Source organism: Octodon degus, unplaced genomic scaffold, assembly GCF_000260255.1.
Source record: "Octodon degus isolate 3935 unplaced genomic scaffold, OctDeg1.0 scaffold00011, whole genome shotgun sequence".
Classification (NCBI taxonomy): Eukaryota; Metazoa; Chordata; class Mammalia; order Rodentia; family Octodontidae; genus Octodon; species Octodon degus.
This window is the reverse complement of record NW_004524587.1, coordinates 16,618,995-16,643,981: the sequence shown is the minus strand read 5'-3', so window position 1 is coordinate 16,643,981 and position 24,987 is coordinate 16,618,995. Positions and strand designations below refer to the sequence as shown.

The 24,987-nt window shown below is 44.5% G+C and overlaps 1 pseudogene; it reads right to left on the bottom strand.

Moving 5' to 3' along the window:
- Nucleotides 1-7,440: 7,440 nt before the first annotated feature.
- On the bottom strand, nucleotides 7,441-19,871 carry LOC101592103 (annotated as a pseudogene).
- Between the last annotated feature and the right edge of the window lie 5,116 nt (nucleotides 19,872-24,987).

Sequence of the window (24,987 nt, the reverse complement as noted above, 5' to 3'; positions counted from 1 at the left end):
CTGTCATCCCCTAATGTGCCCTTGTCCTCATTCCTTGAACCTGTAAACATAACCTTATATGGCAAGAGAGTGAATACTGTGCCTTCTATAGCAAAGAGTGAGGAAGTTAATGGGCTTGCAAGAAGGAGTGTGAGTTAACCAGAAAGTCCTTCGATCCACTGACAAAGTGTTCACTAGGGATAGACATAGGGACAGAATATCTTGTATGAAGACAAGCAAGTGACCACAACAGCAGAGATTGGAATGATGTGTCCATAAGCCAACACAACCTAAAACCATCCACACTAGAAGATGTGAGAAGCAGGTGGGTCCCAAGAGCCTTCAGAAAGAACGCAACCTTCCCACCAAGAACTTGGTGCTTCCTGCCTCCAGAATTGTCAGAAAACAAATTACTGTTATCTCAGGCCATTGAGTTTTGTGGTTATTTGCCACAGCAACTACAAGCAATGCGTTCACCAGCCCTCTGTCTCAGTGTCCTTGTCTGTAAAATGGAAAAATAATGGCTTCCTCAGATAATGCCCACCAAAAGTTTACATGGGGTGAGGTGACTGGTATGTACCCTAGGGTGAGGTGGCTGGGGTACAGGAAGAACTCCATGAATAGAAGATGCAATGCACAACTGCCCCTGAGATGGGAACCACAGCAGACCTAAAGACATGAGGATTTGGAGCTTGAAAAGATAGAGAAATAGGGCTTTCTTGTAGGAGGCATTCCTCCCCTGCCCAGTGGTGGCCCCTCAAGTCACATGTGCCAGCAGCTAAGAGTCCTTCTCAGTTAACTTTCAAACAACCACCAGCAAAAACTGCTTTGGTTTAAAAAATACATATGAAATTATTCTGGAAAGGTTCGTTTTCCTTACAGAATTGCATATTGGACACAATTTAAGCAATTGAGAACCTGGCATTTTGAGCTTGTTCAACCATTGGAAAAAGTATCTTTCAAAAAGATAGTTTTTAAAAAAAAAAATGGGACGCAAGGGAAGAAAATGGTTATTAAAAATGCTTAAGAGCCTTCCTGAACTTCAAATGGGCTCTTCACAACAATAATACTGATGATTTAAGGGAAAAATGAATCAAGACTCTATTGATTAAATGTTCCCTAAATTATATGTGGGTTTTAAAATGTGTGGCAGTATGCAAAGCACGTTGGAGGTAAAACGTTTGAAAAAAATCACCAGGACGTTGAAGGAATTTAGAATGTAGCTGCAACTTGTGGGAGATGGACAGGAGCACAGGAAGAAGCCCACGGCCCCCCATGACGAAGGTCTGTAACCCCTAATCCCATAGACCTTGATGGTGGCTAGCGATGCCCATTGCTGCTGTCTGGCTCTGCATCCACACCTTCATGTGCAGCAGTCACTCCATTGCAAAGCCTGTACTGGATACCAGGCCCTGTATGCAGGGCAATGGGAAACCCAGCACATAGTCCAGCATACCTTCAGGTGTGAAAAATAGACCATAAGACCCATGAGTTTGCATGAAGAATGTGTAGACCCTACTTCCCCACACAGAGAGATGGCTTGCTGGAGAAAAGCAAGCTACAATGAGACCAAAAGGGGATTCAGTACAGGATAAAGGCAGAGCGAACTTAGAGGGAGGCAGAAATTCAGGAAGGGGAAGCAGTTATGACACAAAGTCCCAAGGTCACAGGCACAGAGTGTTCAGAACACAAAAGACAAAGAGGCCTATTTCTGTGTCCTCAATCCGCATCACATACTCAGCCTCCCCTGAGCATCCTCTTAGCTCCACTACCTGCAAGTATCTGGCTCTGCTCAAAGTATGAATTTATAGTGTCTTGGATTCTTGGCATGAAAACTTGTCCTCTTTCCTTCTTCCTAGAGTCCTATTGGCTAGTTCCAGCCTCATGGAGGAGGACATCTCAATAGCATGCAGGGAGGCCCCAAAAGACATAAGATTCTGGAGCTCTCATAGGAATTCCTCAGCTTGGAGAACAAAGTATATCTCCAGCACCCTCTTTTTCATTGTGTTTCTTTCTCTTCTCCAGGTTGAGCTACTCTGTCCACTCCTCCTGTCTTCATAGTTCCTCTAATCCATGCTACACTGTGGGCTCTGCTCCATAGTTCCTCTAATCCATGCTACACTGTGGGCTCTGCTCCATGTTCCCCACCCATATAGAGCATCAACATAGGAAGGCCAGCTGAGTGCCAGATCACCAGATCAAAGGAGGCAGGATAGGCTCTCGCAGTCCACATGTCCATTCCCTTGATGTCCCCACAAGGCCCTCTCTCATGGTCCAGGAACCTCCTGTCGCAAAGGCAGTGGCACCTCACAGTCTCACAGGCAATAGTTTCCAAGTATTACCAGAATCCCAGTTTAAGCCCTTTTATAATGAGCTGCACAACAGTGAAGATCCCAAACTCTGAGCTCATCTTTGCTCCCAAATAGATGCATGGCACAAGATGATGTTTAGTAAATGTAGTGAAGGAATACAGGAGTATGTAGACATCTTGATTGCTGTGCCTTCGGCCCAGTCATTGTTGCCTCTAAGTTCATCATGACCTGGTGAGGGAGGAACAACAGAGCCTCATCCAAAGCAGAATGCACAAAGTCGCTCAGCTTCCCCCTCGGCCTTTGGATTCCCGACGTGCTGCAGCCCCAGGTACACCTTTCCTACCTGTCTGTTGGCATTCAGCAAGGTGGTACAGAGGGATGACAAAAAGGAGAAGAAAGAGAAGTGGAAAAAGAAAAGCTTCCAGCTCTTGAGAAGCAGCCTACTGGCACTCAAGAATCATATATTGTGTGTTAAGATGTTGGTCCCCCCTTTCTTTTTCCACAAAGTGGTACATGGCCCATTTATATATTTAATTAAAATGGATTAAAATTAATAACATCTTGAGAGGATCCTGACCCTTCTTGAGATAATTGAAGATTCCCTGGGGTGATAAGAAACCAGGATGAAGAATTGCTGATCTAACCAACCAAGGCTGAGCTTTCTCTTGTGTATCTAATCAGCATATCCCCTAATCACTCACTGAGTTTTTATTTTAGCAAAGATAGGTATCCTTATGATTCAGGCTTGTGTCCATCCCCCCAGTGGAGGGCTGAAGGCAGGCCCTGGGAGGGCAGACAGGCTGAAGCCTGTACCGCCTACATTTGTCCACCAATTCATAGCACTTATGGATACTTAAACAGATTTTTAAACAGTTTTTATTGTGTTATTTGTCGCTATACCTATAGATGTTTTAGCAAAGCATTGCTGAGTGCCTACTGTGTGCCAATGGCTGTGCTGAGTACATGCAGATCTATTAACTGACATGCTATTTGGATTTTGGCTCTAGGGAGAGAGGAGGGATGGTGCTGTCCTCCCCCATTTGATAGCAGAGGGGACCAAGGAGACGGCTGGCACCGGCGCTGAATTTCAGATGGAGCCCCAGCCACTGGGAGTTAATTATCATCTGGCATTGCTGTAATGGGCTCCATGCTCACTAATGCCCAGAGGTACAACCCACTTCTCAGCGCAGTGACCCAGGGGGACTGAACGCAACCGCAGAGAAGCCTCCTGCCCCACCTGACACATGCCATTTTCTCAGATCCAGGGATTGGAGGAGTAGTGAGTGCAGCCTAGGCAGGAACTGCACCACCTGGGTACTGTGCACACAGACATGGTGGGCCTGGGAACCCGAAGCTGAACCGGGCCACTTCCTGGAAGGGAGACACACACTTGAGGTCAGATAGCCACTTACTGTGCCCAGTGGCTGCTTCTGCTCCTGTAACATAAGCAGGTTAAAATCTGTCTGTGTGAATACTGATGACGCAATAACGGCTATCACGGGGCCATGTTCGATGTGACAGTCAACCTCACATCTGCCAGTAAAGAAACTGAAGTGCTACCGAGAAACCCTGCTGCTTCCGTGACACGTTCTGGATTCTCACGCTGTAGGAATACCAGGTCTCCAGGCCCTCGGTGTGAGCACTGAATCTTAAATATTGAAGCATTTGCTGTCTTTTTTGGGGATCACCCCAAACATCAGAGACAAGGATATTTCCCCCTCTACTCTCAATCTTGGGGTGAGGGGCTCTCTCGCAATATGTTTCCACTTCCCCAGTGCCCCCCACTCCCTCTGCCATCCAACCCTTGAAGACAGACGACAACGTACCTGTTTCCACGATGAGGACCTTGATCTTCACCATGCTCTTGAGTGAGGCTGCATTTCTGGGTCAAATTAGGCCATGCCAGATCAGCAGCATTTAGAGCTACTTTGGTGTTAGGTAATCAACTCAAGGCTGGTTCTGCCCGAAGCCATTTCATTTTGGAAAGGCAAGATTTAGCTGACTTGAAGGAAGGGGGAAGCAAGCTTGCAGAAAGAGATTGATTTCAGTGAAACACAAATTCATATTCACTAAATGCCTTAACACTTCAGAATCAATTAAAATGAGATGGAGAAAAAGGCAGAGAGAAATAGAGGATGACAGCAGGTCCAATTGCAAAAAGGAGGGCACAGAGGAGAAAGGCCTACCAGGGAGCAGAACTGCAGGACTTCTATCCAGGAACACACCCTAGGGCAAGAGGAGAATCCTGGAGCTCTGTGAGATTTCCTTTTGCAAGCCTAAAGGACAGACGAGCAATGCACATAGACTTGATTCAGGGGTTCTCAAAACTGTCAGACTCTGCTTCGCAGGAATAAAGTTAAACAGATAGATCCTGGGGCATCTTTCCTCCACTGTTGATTTGTCAGATCTGTGAAAGATACAGAAATTTGCCCATCTGACCATCCTCAGGATCGATGCAGGTGGTCTGGGCCCACACTTTGAGAGGCAAGAATTACACCAGAGATTCATGGTGTGCCTTTGTTCCCACCCTATCACCATGGTAACCGCCTTGGCCACAGGCATTGCTTATCCTTGGAAGTGATGCAGGAAACCTGGAGTTAGACAGCAAGGAGACCTTTACATTAGCCTCTCTAGAGAAGATGGAGCCCTAGGGAGATCCATGAAGGAGGAGGAATCAATAGAAGCTGAGTGATGAGGGTGTGTGAGAGAGGAGAAGAGAGAGTCTTGGGAATCCCTCAAGTTCTGGGCATGGATATCCCACTTCTCTAAAGGATTAGTTGTAATGTTTGGACCTTGTTGGAAGATTTTTGGTAGTTTTTTATGAAACTAAACATTCTCATCATGTGATCCAGCCATCATATTCCTTGGTATTTACCCAAAAGAGTTGAAAGCTTATATAAAACTTAGACATAAATGTTTACAGCAACTTTACTAATAATCACTAAAGCTTAGCAATAACCAACGTATCCTTCAGGAGGTGAGTGGATAAACTGGGGTACACTCACACAATGGAATGTTGTTCAACACTGAAACCAAATGAGCTGTCAAGCCATGAAAACACACTGGAAGAACTTGAGTGTGTAATGCTAAGTGAGAGAAGCCAGTCTGAGAAGGCTGCCCACTGCGGGAGTCCAACTACATGACATTCTGGAAAATGCAAAACTAGGCAGGCTATAAACAGATTAGTGGGTTCCAGGAAGTGAGGGAGGAGTGACGAATTGGCGGGACACAGAGGCAGTTCAGGGCAGTGGAACCACACTGTATGACACCATAATTGCCAGTGCACATCGTTATGCGTTTGTCTAAACCCACAGAATGCACAACACTGAAAGTGAAGCACGATGTAAGTTATGGTCTTTGGAGGACAATGATGTGACAATGCAGGCCCATTGATTACAGCAAATGTTCCGTTCTGGTGAAGAATGTGGATGGTGAGGGAGGCTGCGCGTGTATAGCAGAAGGGGGCCATAGGAGCTCCACCTTCTGCTCAGCTCTGCTCTGAACTTAAACCTGCTCTAAAAAAATAAAGGCTATTTTTTTAAAAGTCTCAAGATTATTGATTGCCTCTTGTCCTAAGAAATATGGGATGTGCTGAGGAGCCTGAGTGGTGAAATGTGGGTGGGGGCTCATGCTGTTATGGAATAGCAGGAGTAAATCCAAGATGCTGGCCAAATGCTGAGTTCCTAATTGGCACTAATTGAACTAGGGTAGGAGAAGAGGGTTAAAAAAGCAGAAAAGGAAGACCAGCTTCCTTTTTTCCTTCTCTTCCTGCAAATAGAAGCAAGATCTCAGTGCAAGGGTCATCGAGATAGCTCAGCAAACTAAGTGCCTGCTTAGGAAAGCACGGGGACCCGGGTTCAATACCCGGCACTTCAAACAGTGCTGGCCCCACCCTCGGGCACACTGAGCTGGCAACCGAATCCGGGCATAGTGGTGCATGCCTGTAATCCCAGTGCTGGGGAGGCTGAAAAACAGGAGGATCGCTTCGAGTCCGAGCTCTGTATCAAATACATAAACTTTAAAAAAAAAAAATGATCTCAGTGAGAAAGCAGTTTCCCAAGCTGTTTGAAATTCTCCAAGATCCCTTAATTCCCCCAAAGAAAACTGTTCAAGCAGGTGCATAAACTAGCAAATTAAACAGGAAGTCACAACATCGTTATTCTCTGGGCAAGGTCTCCTAATGCCCCCTTAATGCAGGTTCTCCCTGCCAGCTTCTAATAAGGAACTTCCCTCCTTCATGAGAGCCGTATAAAATGCATAAATATTCCTCAAGGAACCAATAGAGTTCCTAACAGTCTTTAATAGCTATCATAAAATGAAGGATAAAATGTGTGAAAGGAGATTGGTCATGATAATAGTCCAGATAGGAGATAGGAGAGTGGTGAATTTCCCTGCCCCTCCCTGGTTGAGTTTTACAGCAGAAAGATACTGCCTAGAGTCAGAACCTGCCTGGATAAGGGAAACCAGGAAACTAGGCCCTGCTCAAAGGATCCAGGACAGTTGAATTGGGAAAACTGGCAGCCAGGGATAGGAGAAGGTCATACAGCAACATTAGACTCAGCCCAGGGCCACAACGATTCTGTGGCCTGATAGGGTAGATCTTAGGAACCTTCACTGGATGGTTGAGATTAAAAACTAGCACATATTAACCAAGATGATGACGGAGACAACTTTGGCCCTGTCTGTACACATCTTCTAACCCCTGAAGACCACAACCTGAGATCCTCCTGCAAACTGAAAGGGACTCTAGACATGTGAACCAGGCAGGTGCCAAAACCAGAGTACAAAGCTGAGAGGCTGTGCACCAGGGAAGCACTCGGCCTCTAGAGGCTGCATCCCAGAAGGGGTGCTGTGAAGGACTCCTAGTGTGAACCCCAGGACAAAAGATGCAGGGTGATGACTAGGTTGGCAGAAGACCCCACAGCTGACAGATCACAGAGCCCCTAGATCATGTCCTGGCATACAATAGGGGCTCAATAAACAGTAGTTCCTTGCAGGTACAGCATTGTCTGTCTATAGAAGTGTTGCATCTGCCAAGAACTGCTGTCTATTGAGCCCCTGTTGATGCCAGGGTATGAACTAAGGGCTTCTTTTTTTCTTTCTTTTTTTTAGCTGTTCAGTTTTTATTGAACATGTTACAAAATGAGGTTTAGTCGAAAAGACCAAAGCCCATGTCGTCCTCAGATTCCTTCGAATCTTCTTTCTTTGTTTCCACCTTCTTCTCCTCAGCTGGCTCAGCAGCGGTGGAGGGCGCAGGACCACCTGCAGGCGCAGCGCCCACCTCGGGAGGAGGGCCTCCAGCCCCTACACTGCAGATGAGGCTCCCAATGTTGACATTGGTCAGGGCCTTTGCAAGCAAGCCAGGCCAAAAAGGTTCACATTGACACCGGCCACTTTAATGAGGGTGTTGATCTTATCCTCGGCCATGGTCACCTCGGTCACCTCGTCGTCGTGCAGAATAAGGGTGGAGTAGATGCAGGCGAACTCGGAGACAGAGGCCACGACGCGGGCTGCTGGGCGTGGTGCTAGTCGCCAGAAGAAGGGAGGGCCTCACCCCAACGCGGCCTTAGCTTCCTCGGAAGGACCGAGCACCTTGGCGGCGGCTGAGGAAAGCTAGGGGCCTCTTATGTGTACTCATATTTTGGCCCCAGAGGGCTAAACTGGAGGCTGACACACAGACATGGGCCGAACTTCAGGTTGGTGAAATAGAGTCCAGACAACACAGCTAGGAGCCAAGGCATGCCTTCTGCTCCCTGCTGAGTTGAGGGTCCGCTGGTTTCTCAGCACTTAGATTTTGCCTTACATTCTACTGCCTGCTTTATTTCACCAAGAGTAAAATAGCTTCTCATATTTGACCCTCAGGACTTTCTGGTGCCAAGACTCCCTGCATCTCAGGCTCACTCCACTCACTTTTCCCAGCTGAAAAATCTCAGGGCTTACCTGACTCCATGGGGCCCCAGCCCTGCTCCTATGACAAGCCATCAACACCCACATTTCACTGCCCTCTCTCCATCCAGGTGGGATAAACAAAGCAACGGGAGCACTAGCAGCTGCAAGTCCACCGAAAACTTCAGCAGAGGCCTTCACGACACCAAAGGCAAACTTAACAGAGCCTGGGCCTGTGGAACAACTAGAGAAAAGGAAAGTCTTTTTCTTCTAATATTTGTCTAATCTGAGTGAGGGGTACCTGATAATGTTGCATGCAAATAAACTAAGATTCTGTGTGCTCCAATGTTGTTCTAAAGATGCTCAGCATCAGACGACAAAATAAAAAGGAAATCAAATGCAGAAGAACCAGAATAGAAAAGGAAAATCATTACAACTCCTCACTTCAAAAAATCTACAATTGTTAGGATAGAAGAGGCTACAAAAATTATTCAACATAAAAGCAATGTAGAAAAATCAATTATATTTATTTTATCATCTGATAGATACAAATGAAATATTTTCAGATAGTACTAATAACAAGAACAAAACAACTAATGGGACTAGAGGAATCTAAAGAATTATCTTAAGACCTTTGTAGGGGAGATAGGGAAGATTTATTGAAATTCATGCAGAGGGAGGGAGTCGGCGGGGATAATAGAAAACATGTATGTGATCAAAACACGTCCTATGGATGCGTGGACATTTCATAATGGAAACTATAATTTTACACAATTATATGTACTGATAATTATAATAAAAAAGAATACATGAAGAAATAGATCTAATTCACGGATAGGAATATATAGATGTATTAATTTGAGGAGAAATGGCATATATAGTCTATGCTTTTCTATTAAAAATTCCCAACGAGGAAATTGTGGAGCTTTGCAAGTTCATTTACAAATAAATGAATAACTAAATAAATGCATATATATGGATATGTGTGGTATATACACACATAATATTTGGCAAGTTCAAAAAATAAGGCAAATATGAATTGAAATTATACTTAGATGCCAATTGTCATCTGAAAGTTTTCCAAAACTGCAGAGGAAAAGTACTTTGGAAGAGAACTCAAAATGGTATTAATGTAATGGAGGAGAAATGTTATAGAAGATTGATGAGATTAAATGAAGTCACATAATCGCAAGCTTGATTGGGCTGTCTCAGAACCCATGACATACCGTGCATATGTACATTCTGAATCTAGGGTAGGGAATGTCCTACACGAGTTGGGAACCTGTTTTAATTTCAAGTTTCAATGCTGCTAACAAAGATTACTGGGTCATATAAAGCACAGTGCTCGAGCTACATGAAGGAAGTTCCCACTGGCTCCAAATGGGGCGATCTGGAAACCCCAGAGGATGATGAACACAGTGAGTTAAAGCACAACACTACTAGTAGTGGCCCTTGGATTCATAATGGGATTAAAACTAAATTCCAGTATTTTGCCTTTTGAAGATCCTGGTATGCTAATCATCATCTTAAAAACCAGCAGATAAAGGAACAGAAACAAGTCTCGGCCTTGTTTTCCCTTGTTAAATTATACTTCAAGGTGACCAAAGAGTTAATCAGGAGAAATTACTATTTGTGAAATAATTGTGGATAATGACTGTGAAGACACCGTAGAAGTAGAATACCCAACATTTTTAATTGCTAGTGAATTCATGAATCTAGGTCATGATGGTCAGTGGCTGCTACTAACACAAAAAAATTAACAACTGAATATTAGGGATGATTCCTGATAGATGTGCATACCACCACTTCTGTGGTGATGAAGGGGTTTACCTCTTTTCCTCCCCAAAATGAACTTTAATTTGATAAACTTAAAAGTGTTTACAAGAAATACAATGAACTAAAGGGCATGTTAGTAGACAAAGTAGTGACATAATAGCAAAACCTGGATCATGCACTACTCTTGGGATGGATTTCACCTAAATTTTGGTTTGAGTTTAAGAAGTATGTTTTGTTGCCTGGATATGTGAAGCCATTTCATATGAGACATTTCATAATAGAACTGTGTAGCTTTTTCAAAAGTTCTCAAGTGCCGGCCAAATAGCTCAACAGATTAAAATGCTTGCAAGCAGGTGCAAGGGCTGGGGGTCCAATCTCTGAGCTTGTGTGTCTGCCCCAGCTCCAGGGCGTGCTGAGACAGCAATCAAGACTGGGCGTGGTGGTGCCTGCCTGTAATCCCAGCTCTTGGGAGGCTGTAATCAGGCGGATCACTATGAGTCTGATCTGGTAGTGGGACCCTGAACACCCTGGAGACCCTTCCCCAAAATACAAAAAAAAAAAAAAAAAAAGTTCTCAAATTCTCACACGGGAACAAGAGCAGTCAAAATACCGCAGACCCCAACAGTGAGAACCTGCCCCACCAATCATCAAGAGTTACTGGAGAGCTGTATTACCACAGTAGACAATGTGGTGTCTGTGCAGAGACAGACAATTGAATAACGGAGCGGAGCAGAGGGCTGAAAAATAGATTCATTACATACATACATACAATTTTTTGACAGAGCTAATTTTTCAGGTGAGTGGAAAACAGTAGGACTAATCAATAGCTGGTGCCGAAACAATTGAATTGATTATCCACATGGAAAAATAAACCATTCAAGAAGAGAAGATCAATAAATTCAATGACACTAAAATTAAGAATTTCTATTCATTGAGACAGTTAAGAAAATAGCTCAAACTGGGAGTGATGCTTGCCACTCAACATAAGATCAGATTATTAGAATCCAGAATATGTATTTAACTCCAAACAAATCAATGAGAGACATGATCCAAATAAAAACTATGGAAAAGAGTTGAATAGACAGTCTTAAGAAAGAAAACTAGAAGAGCTAATAAACTTTTTGAAAGCATGCCTCTGTATGTAATGAAGATATTTTTAATTGAAAATAAGATAGAATGCATTATATAGAGAGAATATGCATAACAAACTAAATTAAGGAATCTGACAGTACATGGTGCTGATGAATATGTGCATTAATGGGAAATCGTATATTCCACCAGGAAGAATATAAACTGATTTAATTCTTTTGGAAAACAATTTGGCATTAGTTTATTTTGTGTGTTACGTATGGCCTAGTAATTTAATTTTTAGGCAAGTGGCACATTTTATAACCAGGTATGTTTGCAATAATGTAATGAAGCACACTTTTTTTCTAAAAAAGACTGGAATAATCCAAATATTCATTAATACAAAAATAAATTATGATATCGTCACACAATAACACAGCATGCAGCTGTGAAAATTAATGAGGGACTCTACAGTGAATGAACATCACAAACTCAGCAGAGACAAAGCAAGACACATTGCTGTGTCTCTGGTGTGAGAAAATGAAAATGTAGATAAGAACCAAAACGCATCATAGATATTGTGAAATAAGAAGTAATTATCATTAAGACACCAGTGTTCATTACATGTCAAATGGAAGGATGAAAATGCTCGGGACAGGAGGAGCACATGGGAGAGGTTGGAGGGGTCCCAACAGCCAGGCATTCTCAACTCCCTCCACACCTGACATTCCAACAGAAGATTCTTTTTGCATTCACACACCAGACAAATGAAGTTGTGAGAAAGTTGATGGAATATTTCAGACGGAAACCTACTCTTCTCCAGGCGGGATCCCTCTGGAGGCCAGCTGAAGGTAGGTGAGCCCCATGAAGGTGGAGAAGCAGAAGGAGGACGTGTGGCAGCAAATGGAAATCCTCAGATTGCCCATCTGCCCAAGACCAGTGACAGAGTTCACTGCTGTGACTAAAGCTAAGTGGAAAAGGATTCAAGAGACGAGTGATGCCCCCAAGAGTTACAGGAGACACACTGGGCACATTTGAAGTGACCATAGAATTTTACATAGTCTGGTGAGGAGAAATCTCTGGAAATGGATGATATGCAGGGTTTGCTAAAGTTCCAGGTCCCCCTCTCCATCCAGCTGGGAACAGAGAACCAGAAAAACCAGCACTCTTAGTGCTGGGTAATCCAAGGCAGTGGTTACACATCGCACTAAAAACTAGAGGAAGAAGGAAAAGTTGGCCTCTAAACAGAAAGACTGTAGACCCACACACAACATAGCTTGACTCTCCATGCAGAAAACCAGAGAAGTCCTCCCTGGGCAAGCTGATCAGTCCAAGGGGAAATACTTGCAGATACTGACACATGGGATCAGAAAGAGTGGGGTAAAGACACCACCAGGTCATGGCTCCAGCCCTGGACAGCAGAGGCCCTAGCTGACAAGCTCTGTCCAGCCACAGCCATATCTGCAGTTGTCAACTTCACATTGTCTCCCAAATACATGCATGCACAACCAAGCACCACTGAGCAGTTAGGAAAATCTGTCAAAGCAAAACAAATGGAAATCAGAAAAAAAGTAAGATGCAGATACATGAAGAAAAACAATAATGATTTCAAAATCCTTGGAGAGGTAAGAAAAGATTATGAAGATTATACAGACACAATAGAAACTCATATATATATATATATATATATATAGAGAGAGAGAGAGAGAGAGAGAGAGAGAGAGAGAGAGAATGAAAATGTATAGACACTTCAGGAAAAGAAAAACACTATGTATTTGCTTTCACAGATGGAGTTACTCTCATATGGGAGACCATAAAGAATGTAGTATACTGCAGAAAACCCACTACACTGCTGGTCCTTAGAGGAGAAATTGAAGATACATGCACAGCATTCGCAATGACCAAGGTTACCCAAGCAGGAGTTCGCTGTATTAATGAATGTCTGAGTGCTAGTGGTCATCACTTGGAGCACCAACTGGAGAAATCAAAGATAACCTGTGTTAATTTCATGATGCCTCAATAAATTTAATATTTATTGATTTATTGTATTTAGTACAGGGTCTGCAGGATCTCACTACACAGATCAGACTTGTAGTGATTCTCCTGTTCTCAGTCTCCTAAGTACTGAGACTACAGACCCGTGCCACCATGCCCAGTCTGAACCATGGTCTCAGCGTGCCCTGGGGGTGCACGCGGCAGGCCCTGGGATCAAACCTCCCCCGCTTCTGCCTAAGCAGACACTTTAACCTGTTGAGCTATCTGGCTGGTCCTAAATTTAGTATTTAAATACTTACACAAGATTTTATTTTCCTGAAGTGTGTATACATTTTGGGCAGACTCTGTAAATATATATTTGAACAAAAGAACTGAAAATGGAATAGAAAGAAACATTAGAGGGTCTCTACAAGTAAATAGTATTTGAATGCTAGATGCTCTAGGAAGTAAAAATAGAGCAAAACAGAAACGAGAAAACTATTGAAGAAATAAAAATCCCCCAAGTTACCTGTATTTCCCTACTGAAAGAGTTCATCGAAAGCTCAGCTCAGTGACAGGAGAAAGATCAATACAATGCCACATTACTGTGAAACATTACATTACTGAGGACATAAATAAAAAGTACTGAAAACTGGACAGAGAAGCAGGTCATACACAAAATATCAGCAAGTTGTCCTCTACAGGGTGTTGAAACCCAGAAGAAAATTCAAATTTTGGAGACAAACTAACACCCATTTGCAGTTGAGAATTCTATACCAGCTAATCACCAGTTCAGATTTCAGGTAGGAAAACAGATATTTCTCAGACCTTCACAGTCTGCAATAAAACTCATCATTCATGCATTTTTAGAGAAAGCCATCAGTCTAATAAGGAATGAACCAGTAAAGAGGAACATAGTAGGATCCAAGAAATAAAGGTTCCCAGCCTTGGATAGGAACTTCCCCAAGGATGAAAGGAAGGGAGCTCCCAGGCTTGCAAGTCTGGAGCCCAAACCCTGCAGCCGGAGCAAGAGGGCACAAGTACCGAGAAACAGGAGATGAGCCAGTGGGTGTGACTTCACCAACAGGCACCAAAGACTGGGGATGCACCTGGAACAGCCATGTAGAAACCTGGCAACTGAGCATGAGCAATTATCTTGGCTTTAGACAAATAACTAGGAGAATGGAACCATGAGATACTACATGTCTTAACTGTGAATACTATTTACATGTCCATAACAGCACCCTTAAATGGCTATTTCACAAAAGGAGTGACAGACATATTTTGGGAGGAGGGAGTGAGGACATGCATGTGGGGTGGAGGGGGAGACTGCGAACCCCACTCTGCCATAAAGGGAAGATACTGCATGGTGCCTCACAGCAAGACTGTCAGAGAGAAAGCCTGTGAGTATTAGAGATCTAAAGGTGAATTTGAAAAAGAAATAGGTAAGAGTCGAAAGGCATTGCCTCCAGAAAACAGGAATCAGGGGTGAGGAAGATTGGTCAGGGGTCTCCTGTTTGCCACTATGATCCTAGAACTACTTGATTTTTAAAATATCACTTTGGTGATAATAATGTTTAACTTGCACACATACATACACTTATCCACCTACACTTATCTATCATCTCTCAATCTGTAATACATACTTACATGTATGCATACATACAAAGACACCTATCTACATGCATACACAAGCATCTACATATTTACAAAAACTCATATGCAAACCTGCCTACCCATGTATAGACACACAGCCTTCCTACTTATCTATAGACACACTCCATACATACATCTATCTAGAAATGTCTGAAAACAAACCCACCTATGTACGTATACACATGCACACACACACACACACACACACACACACACACACACAGACACTACCTACTTCTATACATACATACACTTAGCGCACACACCCTTCATACACACATACTTTAGGTGTGAACAGGAATCTTCCCACCCAGCACTAGGATCATGGCTGAGGCCCTCTTAATGACAGTGAAGCAGATCAACCAGAGAAAAGCATGCAAAATTGCTTGCCACACACTTTAAATGGCACAGGAGACTTAGAGATGAAGACCTAAAGAGACAGGAAACACCATGTCACAGGCGAAGTCTGAAGAGGACAGTGGGAAAGAACGTGACAGAACGAAGGGTCTGGGACGATGGGCATGAGCCAGGGAGGCTGGTGAGCTGAGCTCAGGTCCTGCTCTGCATGCTGTGTCCACCCAAAAGGATCTCCTTTTCCTCTGGGGTAGGTGGGCACCTCTTCTGTGTGACTTTTTCTTTATGGGAGAAGTCAGATAATTCCTCCTAGGTTCCCTGGCCTGCTTCAGTGAACAAGAGCAGACAGGTCTTCCTGCCTCTTCTGCTTCCCAAATACCAGGGCACTGTACTGCAGATGCCTGAGCCCCATGACTGCGCCAGTATGCACACACACACACACACACACATATGTACACACCACAGCCATGTCGGAGTGCAGCAGTTCATCCTGAAGGTGGGGAAGGTCTCTGTCTTAGTTACTTTTCTTGTTGCCAAGACCAAATACCGAAAGTCCAAAGTTAAAGGTTTATTTAGCTCTGTGTAGAGGTTTAGGTCCACAATTGGCTGGCTCCATGGCAGGGTGGCATGGAAGAGGGGCAGCTGTTCAAGGTAGCAGAAGATACCAAAAGCAATGGGAGGGGAGAGAGGGAGGGAGGGAGGGCAGGAGAGAAGGAGAGAGGAAAAGGGAGAGAGACAGAGAGAGATAAAGAGGCAGAGAGAAAGAGAGAGAGAGGCAGGGAGAGAGACAGGCAGGGAGAGAAAGAGAGAAAGCCTCCTTCTGCCTCTTATATTATATCCAGTCTACCACAATTAGGATGGTGCCAATCTAATCAGTGAACTGACCCAGCAATCACCCACTCTTAATGCCAGCACCCTTAATCCTAGCATTGTACCATGAATCAGTCATATACTCTAGATTCAGCTATCTCCAGAAAAGCCCCATCTAAAACTGCATGAGTCTTTGTGAGGTTATCTAGACACAAACCATCACAGTCTCGGACATCGATCCTGTGAAAACCAGAAGGACAAATTTGAGAAGTGGAAAATTGAGTCCGCAGGCCCAAGAGGAGCAGAATCTATCCTGATTCAGACTGAACTCAAGTTGGACGCATGTGTCTGAGACATGCCTGGAGAAGATTTGCTTCTTGGACTTTGTCTGGCCTTAGCATCTCACTGGGGACCTGCAAGAGCCACTGTGGGTCTCACTGCTGTCATTTCCGAATGCTTCTCTCTCAATCGCACAAGGTTTTAAACCATAAAAGCCTGCATTCTTTTTAATACAGAACATCAGTCTCGCCCAAGTGGAGTGTATAAAATCTGGTAATGAGGTATGATAAATCTACTTTCAGTGAAGATCAGGGTCTATAATCCCTATGTTTAATTAACATGCCTGAACTATGGCAAAGCCATTCAGTTTCCATCCAGCTCACTCGTTCTCAAGGCCACATCCGTGCCCACTCTGCCCAGGGGCTGCAGGGCTGGAGCTGGCCAAGAACATGTCCAGAAATAGGGCCAATGCAGACAGCGCCCCAGGAACAGGGCCTGCTGTCCCTGCTCTGAGCTTTGGACTTACAGGGGGAACCTAGAACGTCTTAGCCTCAAGATTGGGGAACAAAAATCTGGAAACTATGTTCAGAACCTTGCATGACCACAAGTCAGAGCTGACTGATTCTTCTGGGACTCTCCATGCAGTGATACACCTCAGGCAGGAAGGAACAGCTCAGAAGGAAACCAGAATCGCCCCAGGGGTGGCTGGGCACCTGCCCTGGGTGCCCCGACCCACTCAGCTGACTCCCTGCCACTCAGACTCCCTCCCTCACTCAGGCCAGAGCCTCTTCCCTTTAATGATGTCCTGTCTTCGATGACATCTATCAAAATCCAGGAATGTAGCTGCTGGAAGTAGGGATGAAGGTCAGCTATCAGCCAAGGGGAAATTCCAACCAGAGTTGTCCAGGTAGAAGAACAGGGCAGTGAAGAGAGGCTGGGAGGGTTTGGAAGGAGCAGCAGGAGGTAGCAAGGTACCTTCTTTCCCTCTAGGTACAGTCATCAGCCCCTCTGGCTCAGGCACCATAAGGAAGAAAAAGCTAGACTCAGACTAGGATGTGTGTGTTTTGCTTTCTTTTGTTTTAAGCAAATGGCTCATGATGTTTTCAAAGAAGAACATGAGTCCCACCCCCTGCTGTGGCTTTTATCTGGGTTTTTCTGCACTTTCCCCTAGGCCCAGGGAGAACGTGGTTTTTCAACCTTACCCATCTATTGACAAAGTTGGAAAATGGATCCATCTTTAGGGATCTTGCCAAGGTAAGAGAAGCATGAGGGCGTCCTCCAGGATAACAAGTAGGGAGGGCAGTGATCCAACCACCAGGCCCGGAGAAGAGAGCCCAGCCTGCCCAGAGGACTCTAAATTTACTTGCTATGGTCTGAATTATGTGGCCCCCCAGATTCAGACTGAAATTCTAACCCACAATGTAACAGGATTTGGAGGCAGGGTCTTAGGGAGGTGATTAACCCATGAGGGCAGAAGGCCCACAAGTAGAATTAGTGACCTCACAAAAGAGGTCCCAAAGATATCCCTCATTCCTTCCACTATTTGAGGATACAAGGAAAAGCCTGTGAACCAGAAGTGGCCCTCAGCAGAATCCAAGAGAAAGAAGTATCTGTTGTGCATAGGCTGCCCCGTGTAGGCCGCTCTGGTAGTAGGCCAGCATTCCGCCACAGGAAAAAGAAAGGCTTCAAGGCACTACTGCAGCCTGGCTGTGCTGCCTGCCTCCACCCCTAGCTTCTCCAACCTGTTTCCTGTTCACATAATATTTAGCTTTTCCTTTTTTTTTTTTTTTAAAGCAAAAGATTAAGCACCCTAACGTATCAACCCAGAACTTGGTGTGTGGTTTGTTCTCTTCCCATCCACCCTTCCCCTCCTGAAGTACGGGCTTTAAACATCTTCTGCATTGCAAGCTTTTCTGGTCACAAACAGTCCCAATTTACTTTTGTAAACAACAGTCACTGGGATCCAAACTGCTGATGAATTAATGTAGATTCTGAACTTGTTCTAACGCTGACAAACCACTCCCATCCTCGGGCGAATCGCTTCTACCATCTGGTCTTCAGTGTCCTCACCTTTGAAATGGGGACGCTGGGCTCCATCGTCCATAACTGCCACTGTGTATGTCTTATCAAGGAAGGCTACTGGGGGCCAACAAGCCACCCATTTTGTAGAAGCACCAGAGAAACTAGCTCTGAGGCTGGCCAGAGTTGAAAAACAATCTGTTCACCCTCCACAAAGGTCTTAAGTAACAGGAAAACGCCAGAAGCAACTGGGCATGGACTTTGAAGATGACTGTTTTTTGTATAACTGGCGTGTTCAGAATCGGAACCAAGACCTTAGCAGCTCGGGCAAGGCTCCAACCCGTCTCAACTCCACAGACCCAGGTTGTTTTCCTCACAGAGCCCAGTGGGTAGGACAGAGGTGCTCAGCTCATGCGGAGAGGTCCAGGACCCCTGACCACCCCCATGGCTGCAGCAAGACACACTCCGGTGCCTCTTCCACCCTTTGATCCTAATTTCAAATAATTAAAGAGGTTTCCATGGCATGCTCGTAAACAGCTTAGTGTCTCAGATCAGAAACGATGCTCTGAGGCATGCTGGGAATTCTGCCAGTTTGGGGGAGGGACAGATAATTAAGGAAATCATGGTGAATTAAGCTTTCTGCAGTGAAGCACAAACATCTTTTCACAAACAGCAACATCGTGTTAGCTTATGTTTTGCCAAAGAGAAAGGCAGGGCCTATCCTTTGGGTTTTTAGCCTGGTAAAATACATCTGGCTACTGAGCCAAATATTTAAGGGTCATTAAAACCCCAAACTCAAAAAAGAAAAGGAAAAAAAACCCAAACTCCTTTTGCCAAGAACTCTTCTCCTCTGTTATTCAAGTGTGGAGCAGTTATGGAAAATGCTTTCCATATGGTTTGTGCCGCATTCCTATTTACTTCATCAAATCACTGCTTTGAAAGAGCTATTTGATGTCAAAGATGCGTTAAGATTTTATAGACTTTCCCAGTGCAGCTTTTGAAGCTTCTTCCTTTGAACCCAAAACGTTTGCCAAGAGTAAACAGAACCGAAACCACTAGAGGTCAAGAGCTTTGTTGGGAACAAAGACCTCAGCTTGATCAAGGGCTTTTAGAGGTTTGGGGCAAACATGCATTTCTACCCTCTTGCCAAAAAACTCCATAACAGCTCATATTTCCCACATAAGTCACATTCAAACAAATGCCTTAATATATTCATATTTTATTAATAATGTAACACCCTCAACCTCCACCTCCCACCAAGAAGCTGGGACACAAGATAGTCACACACTTAAAGTATTAACAGAACTTCACAAAGTTGGAAAATGTCTCCTTGCACCATAAAACAAGATTTATTTATAAATTCTTTCCATTGAGAGTTTTTCATACTTGACAGAAAAAGCAAACAGACACAGATCATGGAAAAGCCGAAGTCCACAGAACCTCTGGGCCACTCAGAGCTAAGAGGACCTTTAAAAGTATGCACACTTGTTGAAAAGAAGGGAAACTGAGGATCAGATTACAGGGCCACTCCACGGGAGGCCACTCCACAGGAGGACGAGCTCCCAACCCATCCCTTTCTTTTTCTTACTCTCCACTGACTCCAGCACCATCTCCTCTCAGGACCTCCACATCAGCTTCCTCTCCACTCTTCTTCTTGTCATACTTGTTCTCCGTGAAGCCATGGCGTGACCTCCGTATATCCGGCCACGACACTTCTCTGCTTTCCTTCAGCATCTTGATCATCCAACCTCCCATCATGTTGCTTACCCAGCGGAGCTGTCCCTTCTAACCCACCCTTAGCAGGGGCCTTGCTCTCCACTCACTCCTTTCCACCCACTCCCCTGTCTTCCAGTACCCTGAGGCCACAAAGCCCACTGCTGCCTCAGGACCCGCACACTTGCAGTCATCTCTTGGCTCTGGGCTTACCAGCTCAGCCTACAGGGCTCCAAGGACCTCTTTCCTGGCTCTTCATTCTACAGATGCCCTGAACTCTCCCTAACTCCTGGTCACACAATGAGTATGTGAAGCCCCACCCTGGACCAAGCCACAAGAGACCACGAAAAGGAACTATGTTGTTTTTGCTGCAATTCTAGAGCACAAATGGTGCCAGGGCTAGGCCAGGGATTTGGCTAGAAAATTTTAATAACATTCCTGTCTCCAAGCCACGGGATACTTTCCTTGATGAGAAATAGGAAAAATGATGAGGACTGCTGTGTAGCACCCAGTGTGGGCCTCTGGCCCCTTTTGCTCTCTCCCTCCTCCTCTCCTGCCAAGGCCTCTGCCTCCTTCCCAAGGACGCCCCCTCCCTGCCTGTTCTCTGTTCCCCAGTTGTGTGAGATGTCAGGGTCTTCCAGTATGCAAAATGAAAGCCCCTCAAGACAGCTGGAAATGTAATTGGAATGAGAAGATCTCAGAAATAAACTAGAATGGTGGAAACCCAAGTCTTTCCTGAGTCTTTGCATCCCTACCTTCCCCATACCTTCCTGGGAACTCAGGTAGGTGGCATTGGCTTCTGATGGTACACACACTGTCCGCGGCTCACGGAGGCATCTTCAATTTCCAGATATCCTCCCTGAAATCCACATCCATGCTGTTACTTGTGTTTCTGGGTGGAGTGGAAGGAAGCTGGCTGAGCTTCCACGTGCTGAGGACAGGGACCTCATGGTTGGCTCAGTATTGGCCAGGAGGACCTCACATAGATGTGGAGCGCCCTGAGCAAGAGCTTGGAGCAAACCTTAGAAAGCCACAAGAGCCAGCGCTGCTATGTCAGTCATGCCACAAGCACTCGAGAGAACCTCATGTGTTGTAAACATTGTTCTGAGGACCTCCTGGTCAGCAAGACCAGCCTGGCTCCCCCAAGGCAGGCAGATGCTAGGCAAATTATTGCAGAACAGTTACGCACAAGTCACTATTGTCTGGTGAAGGTCACATGCAAACACACAATAAGGGACCCTGCTCCAAGCTGGTGAGTTGGAAAGGGCTTCCCAAGGCAGGCAGCAGTTGAGTGAAGTCTGCACCTGGAGATATATCCATGCGATGAGTGGGCAGTGGCAGAACAGAGAGAAGGGCAGAGCTGCCAAGCCCCACACAGGCCCTCATCCAGCCATGTGAGCTGTGTCCAGCCCTCTTCCCTCTCTCTTGTACCCATTAATGTTCCCTTCCCAGCCACATTTCTTCTCCCACTATTCCCAACACCTCTGCCCCACTAAAATTTTTTGCTTTGCCTAGGATTAATATACCAGACCCCTACCCAGGTGCTCAGCCATGGGCTTACCTGTCATCTACACCAGACCCTCCCAGGAAGCAAGTCCCAAGCATGTGGGCACCAGCAGGCCCTGTAGCTGAGCAATACCCAAAGCAACACAATCTCTGGAAGAAACAGTTTTTAAATTTTTATTTTAATGCTACATGTTTGCAGTACATAATGACTGCATTCATCCCAGGGAGTTGGTACACATACGTAACACACTCATATCTCTTTTCATCCCTTCCCCCCCCCTTTCCATTTCTTGGTCCCTATCCCATTTACAAAAGACCTATCTCTGCATTTCCTCTTATCCATTTTCTAATTTGCTGTATAAATTATTTACACTTTGGATTTTTTTCTATAAGATAAACCATATGATAGTTAAGATTGTGTGTCTGTTTTCTTGCACTTAACTTCACGGTCTTGGGGTACATCTGTTTCCCTCCATATGACTCGGCTTGAGGAAGGAGGACCTTACAAAAAAGGGCAGATAGCTGTGGTGATGACTGGGTGCAAAGGGCGTAGTGGAACAGAAAGGTGAGTTAGGGGCCTCTAGCCAAGGTGACAGTGAGAGATCTGGGGGCAAGGGGCGATCCAGTGGGGAAGAAAGTGAGAGAACAGGATTCCCAGGCTCTGGGGCAGCCCTCTGTGGCCTCTGTTCCTGGAAGTGTGTACCACCTGCTTCCCCAGAAGCCATCAGAACCAAGAGATTTATGCAAGCAGAGCTGAATGCATTCCAAGGGGGCTCCATGTCCAGCTCAAACACCCCCCTAGGAGCCACTTTGGCAAGAGATCTGTTCTGAGGCCTTGACATGCCAGGGTCAAGAAAGAGAAAACCTGAGGAAAATTTTTCTGAAAGGACCTTTGACCACCAAGCCCAGAAATAGAATTGGACTTTAAGACTTTGGATGCTCAGGTTAAGAATTTATAAATAATTTAGCATTCCAAGCAGCAGAGTCCACACACAGCCCGCTGAGAGGAGGCCATGGAGCCTCCAAGGAAAGAAGATATAGGTGGTGATCTGTGCCAGGATGGGAGCCATGGGTGTAGCTCACCCCAAACCCCAGATGCTGCACTGTCCTTAGACCACCACAGGTGCTCAGCGCTGTTTGAATGACCAACACAGAGAGAAACATTTAAATGAGTCCTCACTGCTCCCCTGTTAGGATCTCACAGGTACAGGAAATCACCTCCCATCCCTAGACTCCTGCAAACACAGGCCAGGCAGTATATTGTATTAGTCAGCCACAAATGACAAGACTTACCACCAAAATGTAGGGACAATGAATGACTTGTTAGTTCACCTATGTTACCAACACTAAGTACTTCTAAATAATAGTTCCAGGTTTTTCCACCCCTTTGCAAGTCAATCTCTTCCTCCCTGGCTTTCCATGTTTCAACCAGCCTGGAATGAACAGTAGATGCATCCAAGACCCTTATTTAACATCCAGAGGCAGGAAAGAAATTCTGATCCTTATACAGCATATGTAAGACCTGAGGAAGAAAGTTTTTGACTGCTTTGGGCTGTCTGTAACCCCTTGACCAAGCTTTGGTACCATGGAGAAGAGCACTGTGATTGGCTAGGCTTTGATTGGAGAAAGTCCCTGTGGCCAGAGGACCTCATTCTGTAACTGGTAAAACCATTGAATTATGTGAAGTGGGCCAATGGGTTGAATCTTCCAGAAGAAGAAATCTGCCATTATTATTTTTCTGATTATTTATAGTATTTCCATCATCATAATTAAAGGGGAAGAGGAAGGAAACCACACTAAACAGATAAACCCAACAGATGTTCTACTCAACCATATCCTTCATGCTTATTGCTGCTACAGACTTGGATAAAAGCACAAAGTCACAATCACTCTCCAGAATCTTAGTTAAATATGCTTTCAACTGCTCTTCCCCTGCAAGGGAGGCCAAATGCCACAGCAAAGAAAATGTAGGTTTTGGTGTCAGGTAGATCCAAGTTTAAATATCAGCCTTACAGCATGCTAGCTTTATAATCTTGGGTGAGTTGGTTAAATTTCAAGAGTTCCAATTCTTCATTTACAAAGCAAGCAACAAGACCCAATACTTCATATATACTGAGGATTGAATGAAAAAAAATGTGAAGAACTTAGCATACATTGTCTGACACAAAGACATCAATAAACATTTGCTCAATGAGTGAATTAATTAATTTGAACTTCACAGGTCAGAGAAGACCCGGCTTGATTGTCCTAGTTCCATTACACAGGAGCAGAATGAATTTTGCCTTTCTAATAAAAATGGATGGTGGCACAGTTTAAAGTTCTGACACAGAAAAAGTCCGGTGGTAAAGTGCGAGTCATAGACTGAGTTACGCAAAGAAAATTCTCAAATGCACGTCCACCGTGACTGTATGTCACATTGGTCTTGGCCACAGCCAACAGAGACCCTGGTATTGTCCAAAAAGTTTCATGCAGTCAATTTCTATATTAAGCTATAGAGTCTTGAATGCTACCACTGGCCCCATTTTATAGATGAAGAGACTGCAGCTCATACAGCAAGTAATTCTCCGAAAGGAAACTGGAATATTCTAAGCAATTGAGAGGACACAAATTCTGTAGTGATACAAGAAGCAAACACTCACATCAGATTCCAAACCATGTGTATGCTGGCCCCAAATTATTTATGTATTGCTCTCTATTATAACAGAAGGATGACAAAACTGCCTTTCATGCACACAGAAGGTCACACCTCCTCTTCAGGTCACTTGATCTGAGGGTCACTAACATTCTAGGGCAGGGGTGATGCACATAGGAAGCACCTTTTACACATGGGAAAAGAAAGCTCAAAAAGTTTAAATAACCTATCTATAGCAATATAACTATGCAATGGTGAAAGCCAAAGGTTAAATTCAGCTTCATCTGATAGAGGAAAGGCAAAGCTGAAATGACTATAGCTGGGCCGGGGAGATGGCTCAGTAGAATAAGCACTTCCCTGGCAAGTGCAAGGGCCTGAGTTCAATCCCCAGTTCTGTAAAAAAAAGAAAGAAAGAAAGAAAGAAAGAAAGAAAGAGAGAAAGAGAGAAAGAAAAGAAAAGATACGACTATGGTACCTTCTTTTTATTACATCTATATTGAAGCTGTCAGTTTTAATGCAGAAATACTCTCAAAATGTGGGAGGAATCTTAAAGGACAAAAGGCAAAGCCCTGGTGAAACATGGGAAAATTCCCTCTGCCCTTCCCTTATGTGTATAGAAGGAACAGGTTCAGGGCTAGGCATCCCAGCCCACCACCAGTCTCTAGCACTGCAGATGTACTCTGTGGGCCACCACACCAGGAACAAATGCACCAACACAGGTGTAATTCTTGAAAATAAAAACTCTTGCTGTTCTACAATATTTTTCACTGTAGAAAAGGAATTTAAGATTCTAGCATGTTAAATTATTACATTTTAGACCTAAAATGTCCCCTATAGGTCACCTGCGCTCAGAGGACAGGCTTTTGAACAGGTTTGGATGGCAAGGATCTAGCCTCATCAGTGGATTAAACCATTAATGAACCTATTATTTGATGACATTATTTTTTTTATTTATTTTATTTATTTTATTTTTTTATTTTTCAACAAATAATACACTGCATATATTCTTCTTAGTGGTTAATT